Consider the following 10,709-nt stretch of genomic DNA (forward strand, 5'->3'; position numbering starts at 1 on the left):
GAGTTTAGGGGAGTTAAAAGTTAAAAATGGACATTCCAATGTTTTTTTTTTTTGAGATAATTTCTATCTCTAAGGAATTGCAGCTTTTTGTCTCTTTTTTAACACACAAATTTTAGTGATAAAAGACAAAAATGAAAACTACTGTTGCAATAGCTTATCAATTGTCACTGACTTTTTGAAGCTATAAAACTTGATTAATTTGTAAAGTATTAAAACTATGTAAGAAGGAGAATACATTATTCAATAATTGGTGACTCAGTCACTCACACAGAAAAATAGAAACAGAAGTTGAAAATATACCTATTAAAAATATTACCTAACATTCCTTAATATTTAGCAAAGACTCACTATGCATTTTAAAGGCAAATATACAACTCAAGCTGCCGTATTTATTGCATTTAATAATTTACAAGTCATAAGTTTTTTTAGTAGAAATAAGTTACAGAATTTATGTGAGTGTGTTTTGTTTTGTTTTGCTTGGCTGGTTACTGGTTTGTCTCTGGGAAGGCGGGATGGTGGTACTGACAGCCTTTGTATGTGTAAGCAGAATCATTGACATTAATAAAACTCTCTATGAAGGACACATGGACAAAATCAAAGATGGGTAGGATCAAGTGTGGGAAGTCGGGATGGCTGGGGTGGGGGAAGTGATGGGGTAAAATGGAGACAACTTTACTTGAATAACAATAATTTAAAAAGTAAAAATAAAATAAAACACTCTCCCACAATTTGGAGGTATACTTTTTAATAAATTACTCTATTAATAGGAAGTATACCAAGACTTACTATTTACTTTATTATTTCTAAATATTTGTAACTTCATTAAGAGGATATAATTTTCTCTTGTGAAGCTATGAGAAAATATAAAGCTTCCACTATTGACTTTTTAAAAAATTGTTTCAAGGATAGACAGAGTAGTAATCAAGGAATTTTATGGCAATATATCTTCTTGGAAGACAAAACAACCCAGAGAATTAAAATAATCTGGTATGAGATGCAGCAGCTCAGATAGCAAGATCAGAAATGCAAAACCACAAGCTTTTCCAACTGGCTAAAATAAGGTTCTCTGCCTAAAGTACTGTAGAACATTATTTAAGGATTGTTAGGTTCTGTAAGCTATTTAATCATCTCAGTATTTTTAGGCAACTTACCCAAGGCTATGTAACAAAATGTGGAGAATATAACAAATAACAACAAATATATTCTGGGTTCAGAGGTTTAGTCAAATGGAGTAATCAGAAAAAGGTAAGATGCAACAAAAATAACATTATTTATTACCATTTTTAAACCAATTTGCCTTCAGATAGTGTGTAATTGCTGGGGAAAACTAGGTTAAAACAGACAGAATGAACTGATAGTGAAGGTTTAAAAGTGTTATAAGTGGAATTTAATTTTGAAATTTAAAAATGTTCAATATTTGAAATTTTATGAAATGTAAAAGTTTTAAAAAATATCACCTTAAAATTAAATATATACATAATTATGCTAAAATTATAAAATGAAGAAAATTATTACCCGATATCTAACCTCTCATCACACTACTTATTAAACTTTTATGTAATTATACACTTTCAAATATTTCTATATATATTATGTACATATCTAAATAAAATCCTAATGTATAAGTTATTTAATAATAGTGTTAAAGGAATATATAATCACGTATTTAAATGTTACATGTTGCTGTTACAAACAGACCTGTTTATATACCATACATCTCTGAATTTAAATTGCTTCTGGGAATGAAAGTAGACAAAAGTATTTTTCAAATTATGTTCTCTTCACTAATTCTTAGATTTAATTTTAAAACTGATTAGTAATATTCTGCAATAAATATTTTATAAGGATATTTTACTAGCTGATAGATGGAAGTACTATTTAAAACTTTAATATATATTATACAATTATAAAATTAAATATCAATTGTGAAAAATCTCAAGAAAATAAAACTAAACATATCTTTATGCACTGAAATCATGCTTTTATAGGTTATAAAATATAGATAAGTCAATATAAAACATGATTATTTGGTTATGCTTGATACATGACTGCTTACCTTTTATAGAGACGGTCCCCATATTTTGATGTATGTTATAACTATGATTGAAGCTTTAAAATCTATGTGTGAATTTCTCATTTAATTGATCTGGAGTATAGACTGGGCACCTGGACTTTAAAAATGTTTACTGGCATTTTTCATGTAAAACCAGAGTAAAGAAGCACTGGCTGACATCTCCAGGGGCATGAGGAAACTGAATTCAGCAGCCCTGTATCAATCAATGTTAAACCCTAAACAATTTCTCATCAAGATGCTGAAGATCAATGGAGAAAGTGAAGATACTTTGTGGTTAGAAGTAGCCGCCCCTGGAAACAGAAATGCATCCAAGTTGACAAATACAGGTGGATCTCCATTACAGCTTTTCTAGCAGGGACCATTGCTGATTTTGTATATTAAATTGGGAGTGTTGTACACGGAATATATATACAATATATGTACTCCACTAGAAAGCAGGAGATCCACTAGACACACACGGCCACATACGTGCACATGCTCGCTCACACTCATAATTGTCACAGGAGGACCATGTTTACATTAGGCAAATGTATATCTAAAAGCATTTTATTTATAGCAGCAAGGTAGTTTTTATTCAAATAATACTTTCACATAAACCTGCTATTTCCTTGTGCCAGATTTATTTTCAATTCTAAAAGAAATGATTTTCTTGTAAATGCTGAATGAAATCACCATATTCAAGAGGATTATATTTAAAAACTATTGCACTGTATGTATAGTCAATTCAAAAAATAAATAATTCTACATATCTAGTGTTCAGACATAGTAAAAATGATATCTCCGTGGTCAGCGACCCAATCGCTGTTTCAGTGTTTTACAAAAAAAAAAAGAAAATGTATGTTTTCTGTGAACGAAAGCTCAAAGGATTTTATTCCCACTCTAAAATACACATGGCAAGAGGCTCTTAAATATCAGAAATGTTATTAATAACGTGGTCTGTTGCTTGTTGCCATATGCTGGCAAAGGGCAGGAGTGAAAGGCTTTGAAGTGAGCGCATGCCTTGCCAGAGAGATCTCTCACAGGTGCTGAAGCCGTCCGGGCCTCAGATGTTCTCGGAGATCTGAGACAACAGAATTTCTCTCCAAACCATTAAAGTTTGAAGAGCAACCGCACAGATGTTCACTCTTTTATTTAATATTTCAGACAGCTGCATTATGGCCTTGTGTTGTTTCTGCACTTCTTTTTTTTTTTATAACATTTAAAAACTAAACTTGGTTTAAGGTCACTTCTGATGACAGTTGAACAGTTCTGACAGCTGTTTAAATGCTTTTGACATCTGCTCAGGAAAACGGAATTCCTGTCTTTCTTCTGCCTGAATTGATGCTACATAGTTTTCTTTCAGTTTCATTTTTTTCAGCAAAGTCAGTGAAAATAAAATAATTTATTGAAAGGTGGCATACTTGGGACATGCATACCTGTGTATATTCCTCACCTCCATAATTTACTACTCCTTAATAAGAGATAACTCTCCCAGACATAATACACATTTCACACATGTAATTAAAAATAAAGGCTTTATTTCATTTGTGCTTTATGAGCTATAAAACATTATTGCTTGTAAAAAAGAATTCCCAAATGTTCATTGTCACTTCCCCAAGCGATATAACAGATGGTGAGTCCAGGTATATTAAGTATAATTGGTACAATAACATTAAAAATACATGCAATTATTAGAGGTTAGTCCAAGTATTTGTATAAAAGACCCTTGGGATGCCTGGACCAGGCCTGGGGGGCTTTGCTTTTCCACGTGGCTACAGTTCCTATTTAGGGATTAGCTTCGAAAGATCTCTGGGGACATTGTCAAGTTCTCTGCATACTTGAGTTGGGAAATCGTCTGCAGGTCGTATTTTATGCCATATGACAGACAAAAAAGAAAAAAATCTGAGTTTGAATTTTTAGCCTGATCTCAAGGAGTACCAGCACTATATTTTGCCTCAGAATAAGCAAAAATGAGCTGTGGAGATGCTAAATATGACACAATCTGGTATAGCAAGGATATGCTCCTAAGACTGTTTCTCTGGAAAACGTGGACACATTTTGTGAAAGGTCTGTGCACGGCTGTAGCTACAGAGCTCCAAAGGACTGCTGGACTCCGCTTGGTGAGGGCAAAGGCTAAGCAGCGGGCCCTCAAGAGGCCGAGAACTATATGGATACATTTCAGGTCAGACTGGGCCCCCTTAGAGACCACCATCAGGGAGCAGCACAGCTGGAAACATGGTCTTATGTCACATGAAAATCGCCACTGGGATCTATTATCATGCGCAACAACATAATTATGCTAATTAGCATGCAAATGTAATGTAAGAAAACTAACTTGCTTTATTATAGTTAGAGTCAACACATTTTATGCCTCACTGTTTCCATTTTTACATATGGAGAATCTAAAGCATAAAAGTCTTAATAAACTTATTTGAGATCTTGTGGCAAGTAAAACACAAATAGGGAGTGAGATATTGTATTTGGTTAATTGCAAAGATTATTTTCTTTCCCCGTATCATTCTCCTTCCTCCATAACCGCACAGTAGTAGCCCTTATCACGGGGGGCATGGCTCCAGACCCCCACTGGAGCCCTGGAGCTGCAGATAGCGCTGAGCCTTGCCTGTGCTCTGGTTTTCTGTGTGTGCATACCTCCCATCAAGTTTGATTTGCAAATTAAGTGCAAGAAGAGATTAACAACAACAACTGCTGATGTAACAGAACAATTATAACAGTACACAAAAAAATAACGGTGATCTAAGTGCTGTCCCCGTCTCCCGCTCTCATCTCTAAGTATCTTACTGTGTCGTGGTACTCACCCTCGCGGTAACTTGAGAAGGTAAAATGCCAAGGGGATGAGGTGGAAGGTGGTGAAAGATCAGCATTATGAGGCAGCCTTATGCTGCTCCTGAACTTTCTGACAATGAGTAACAAGCATTTTAGTGCTTCCCCTTGCATACCCACATCCTTGGTTTGCCAAGTCAACAGGGAACATCAAACCTGGGGAATGCTTAGAATTGTAAAGGACTGTAACAATGATTGAGTCTGAGTCACCTATTTTATGGAAGAACAAAGAAGGCAAAGTCACCTATAAAATTAGCTGTAATTGGAGAACTATTAGATTTTAGGGCCCGTGCCCTTTTATTCTTCAAAACGACAAACCAGTGGGATGCTAGAAAGTGTAATAAATACCCAGACTGAGAATCTGAAAAGCTGGATGGAAGCTATCAGGGTTTAGCAGGTTAGTGTTATGCCGGCACTCTCCTCTTCACAGGACAAAGTGGTGACTCTTACAGTCTCTCCTTTCTATTTTAAGCATAATTTATTTCTTTTGAAATGATCCTTTTAAAACCATTTTTCAAGGAAAGTATAGCTACTTTTCTTGGTAGGATAACTAAACATTTTTAAAGGTTTATTTTATATATCATCATTTATTTGGCACCTAAATAATTTATTCTGCAGCTAAAATATGCCCCGTGCCGCATGTAGAATCAGGGGTAAAAGAGAAAAGGAGCGAGAAAATAGGCAGAATTTCTGTTCTCGAGGTACAGTTAAGAATGTGGCATGGGAAAAAAATTAAGTAAACAAAATCAAGAGTACCTACTGATATTCGTTCAAATCAAAATTTAACTTTTTAAAAATGTTATACCTTTATATTAATTTGTTAGTCATCATCATAAATTTTTAATAAGGGCTAGAAAATCTGGCCAGGAATTAGTCTGTGTTACATACTGAGTACCAACAAAAATTTCTTCTGCCACCATGTTGATTTTACTTTTATATATACATTATGAATCTCCAATAATGAGTTAGTCCCTTTAGCTCTTATCTGCAAACTAGACAGAAGAATCTTAGCAGCTTATAACAAGTGAATTAAAATAATAATAATTGCAAGTAGTAATATTTTGTAACACAATGAGGAGCTAAAATAATTTTAATGGGTATTATTTCTAATAATTTAAGATACTTCTTTCTTAAGTATCTTTTATAAAACACACATTTCCGATATTGTGAATACACCAATTACTCTGCTGTAAACACATGATGGTAATCTAGGCAAATTCTTGGTGTTTTTAAAATGCAGCAGCAGACTGAGAATCCATTTGTTGCCATATTTTGTTCTAAAATTCTTCCTGTCAATTTAAATGATTCTTCAAAGAATGGAATTCTTTGCCCCTGATCTAGCAGGGAATGTTTGAGAATCTCGCAGTAATGGGTGAGACAGCAGAGAATAGAAGTCTTCTTCGTTTAATGGTGGCCAAATCAATGCCAAGCCCAGGTCAGCACAGTCAGTAACGAGAGCTGATTCAGACAGACAGCTACTTACCACCGCAGGTGGAATTCAGGTGGCTGAGTTTTGGTTCTAGGGACCGCTAAACGGTTCACAGCAGCTATATTCACACCTGTAAATGAGAAACGTGACCTCTGTAACCTGGGATTTAGAGCATTATGTTGTGTGTGGGGGTGGGGGTTGGGGTGGGGGCGCTGGCTACACTGCAACTCTTGCTTGCAAAGTAAAAGGGAAACAGAAAAAAATAATATGTATTTAAAATACATATGTCTCATTTACCTACAATTCTTACGGGTAAGAAGAACAAACTATGTTCAAATTAACATCCCTATCCTATATATCTTCATAGAAAGCTACTTTAATTTACTACTACATTATAAAGTAATTAAGACACAATAGAGCAATTGGTTTTTATTCATACATTCAAGTTCAGTGAATTTAAATGTTAACATGTTTAAATAATACATGTTGTTTAATTAAAAATAACACAACTTCATTTTTCTTTCCCCAGTTTGACAGTTTTCTGGAGCTTTGATTACTTTTCGGGTGCTGGTATTATTTCACTGACTTCTCCATTTGAATGATTTCCTGGTTTCAGCAAATTGACAAGGAGTACTTTCCAAGAATCATTTTCCTCCACCCTATCAAATTTCCACTTGGTATGTGTTAATTTGGTCTGAAATTATTCTCTTGTATTTTATCAAATCCAAAATGCAGAAGAGGATTACTTAGGGTGTTTATGTACTTCTTAAAGCTCATTGAGCTTATCAATCAATCAATACTTAGAAGACTAACAAATATAAAGGATTTAGAAAATACATAATATTAACTAGCTGGTGTTGGAAAATTAAAGCAACCAGACTAGTTTGTGGAATCTATTTGAAAGACCTCTTGGTAGCTAGAGAATTCACAGGAGTACAAATTGTAACCTGATGTTATCTACTTCCTCTAAAAGATGCCATTGTTAATCAAGCCCTGCATTAGAATATATAGAAATTCAGTCCAGAAGAAGGCAAATATATTATCATTATTATGTGTACATAATTATTTTACAGTGTAGCTTTCTGAGTTTAACTCATATGCCTCCCTTTGGTTTCTATGGGTAGCTACTTGGTTTATCTTTATGTTTCACCAAATAACTTAAATGCATATAGTCAATAATCTTATATCCTTGAAATGTGGAATTTCATGAAAATAAATTTTACTTACATTAAAGAGTATTTTTAACATTTTTTGCATGCTACTGTTACAAAGCTATAGTTGCCTTGTTTTTTTATGCCATCGTTATATGCTTACTATTGCATTGCCATTTTATGTGCTTACTACTTACTACTGAATAGAAACAGTATTCTCTTTTGTTAAGTGTGTTTAAATGTATCAACATGATGGCATCTTAAAAACCAACCACAGAGGCTGTAGGTACTCCAGGTATCATAATTTTTTTTTTGTACCAGGAATCCAAGATCAAAGTTTCACTGTTACTTTATTGTTTCAAAGATAAAATAGTACTTGCTTTTAGAATATCATTCCGATTTTTATAAAGTCTCAGTATGTGTAGTATAAGGTAACTTTTACCAGCAAAATGGCATGCTAAATATTCAAATATGCATGCAGGCTTTATTTGATATTCTCTTTCAGTGTGGAGTAGCAGAAGGACTGCTGTAAAGGAAAGTCAGGCACAGGCCCTGCTGATGGGTGTCAGACTGCGCCCATAACAACAAACACTTTACCACTATCATCTTTGCTCTAAGCTTAGTTTTCAATACATGCTAACCGCCGTGGTTGTTTAAGACAGTCGTTATCGACTCTGGTTACACGTGAGGCTCCGGGGCAGACAGAACTCTTTAACTTGAGATTCTGATCCAGCCGTCTTGTGGGGGTGTTCGGGCATCTGCATTTCTTCCTTGTGATTCCAGTGCTCGGCTAGATTAGAAAAGCAGGAGTGGGTAGTTATTAATATTTCAATGTAGCACTTAGCAGAAAGCAGTGTACATTTACAATTCAGTGGAATATAAAGGGTTTATTACTGTCCTGGCTACTGTGGTGGTTCAGAGGCTTGAGTGCTGGCCTGCAAAGCAAGTGGTTGCTGGTTTGATTCCCAGTCAGGGCACATGACTGGGTTGTGGGCCGGGTCCCCTGTAGGGGGCACGTGAGAGGCAACCACACATTGATGTTTCTCTCCCTTTCTTTCTCCTTCCCTTCCCCTCTAAAATGAGTAAGTAAAACCTTTAAAAAAGAACTAATAAAGGGTTTACTACTTTGTCACTTTCATGAGAGACAAGAATGTTATACCAAAGTGGAACTAACTTACTAAAAGTAAGAAAATGCTATATACTAGTTTGAGTCATTGGCCAGTCTCATCCGGGCATCTGACTGTGAAAGGGACAATATAAATCATCATGTGGGTATATTTGTTTAACTAAAGCAGTTATTGGTTCTTTCCTTGTTTCCTCTGGCCCAGTAACATCGTTTGTGCTTTTTCTTTTTTAAATGTATGTCTTTTATTTTTTCATATTTATTTATTTATTTTAAGATTTTATCTATTTATTTTTAGAGGGAGGGGGAGGGAGGGAGAAAGAGAGGGAGAGAAACATCAATGTGTTGTTGCCTCTCATGTAGCCTCCACTGGGGACCTGGCCCACAACCCAGGCATGTGCCTTGACTGGGTATGGAACCACCAACCCTTTGGTTTGCAGCCCATGCTCAATCCACTGAGCCACACCAGCTGGGGCTAGTTTGTGCTTTTTCACAAAAACTATAGAAAAGAGGGACAGCCCTCCAGGAGTGCTAATTCTGTAGTAGTTCACCAGTTTTTGTATCAGGATAAGCTGTGATTCCTTTTTGCAAATCGGTACTTGCCTTGACCAAATACCCCATTCCTTAATATCTATGGCAATGTCTATAATATAACACATTGTGTAATTATTCCTGGTTATTATTTTTGTGTTTTTAAGGAAATGTCAAGGACCACAACAGATATTGAAGCAAAGTGGGTGCTTGGTATTTAATTGAATTGATTGTAAATATTTCTTCTGCAAAGTCTAACAGAAAGAAAGACCAGGAGACATAGGATTGAGAGGTTGGATTATTTGCTTTTGTTTTCTTTTATTTAATTTAAGGAAATAAACATGTATAAAAGTTGAAAAGGAGAGGTTAAAGTGATAGAAGAGAGAAAATAGATAGTCAAAACATTTTTTGATATTCGTTTCTTTACTTATTTTCTAACATCTTTATGTTATGTGTAATCTTACACAAATATAATAAAAATAATGATAGACTCTACTTAATGAATCAGAATTTTTGAAAGGGATGATATAAAATATGATTTCAAATTTGGGGTCTTTTTAAATTTTTCAGTTACATCTTTTCACATGTTTTACTCATATAAATATAAAATAACATCTGTCTTTTTCAAATTTTCAGGTTTTAATCCTCAGGAAGTAATCTTATTTCTTTTATTTTCGAATTATTGGAAGAAGATTATAGTCATATTCATGTATCAAAACATTTAAAACATAAATATAAATTATCACATTCTACATTAATTATAAAAAAGAAAATTCTGGCAATTTATAATCACTAAAAGATATGGCAACATTTATAGAAACTATTTGTGGTGAACTTGCATCTCATTCTATATTTTTGTATAAATCACATATATATTAAAAGAAAAAATATCGAATGATCAGCCTCAAAATAAAACATTAAAATGTGGTATTTATTTAGAGTATGAGAAAAGCCCATGTAAAAATACACTTATATAGCATTAAGAACACAGGTAAATTTCTGAATATAGGTAATGGTTACTTAACATATATCTTTCCTGGGAAAAATACATGTGATGATCAGTATACACCAAAAGGCAGTTTCAGGATATGTGTCAGAAAATTCAGAATGCAAACAAACAAAGTATAATATTCGAACTTCATTTTGAAGTTCAGAATGTCTCACAAACATAAAAATTGTGTCCATGAATAATTTCATTAATTTTTCTTTTAAGTCAGATTTAAACAATGTTTGCCCTTAAAGAAGAATTATATGTTCACTACACATTTTTATGGAATAATGTCAGTTTGGTTTTGAAAGCCTCATCTTTTATCTGAACTGAATGTGTTCTGTGAAGCCGGATTTGCTTGCTGCGCGGTCTAACTGAATGTAGGTCACTGGACTCCTCCAATGGCACTCATTGTTCTGATGAACGGTAAAGCATTTTTTTCCCTCATTGCTGCAACATTCTTTCTTTCTTCTTTTCCTTCTCCTTTCTAACCAAATGCTCAAAGGACATATTCATGTTGGATGCTAAGATTTCCCGTACACGCAGGAGGTGTAATGTATGATTAGAATGCACACCTGACAGCACGCTCACCC

This window comes from Phyllostomus discolor, chromosome 8 (assembly GCF_004126475.2).
Source record: "Phyllostomus discolor isolate MPI-MPIP mPhyDis1 chromosome 8, mPhyDis1.pri.v3, whole genome shotgun sequence".
In the NCBI taxonomy this organism is placed as follows: domain Eukaryota; kingdom Metazoa; phylum Chordata; class Mammalia; order Chiroptera; family Phyllostomidae; genus Phyllostomus; species Phyllostomus discolor.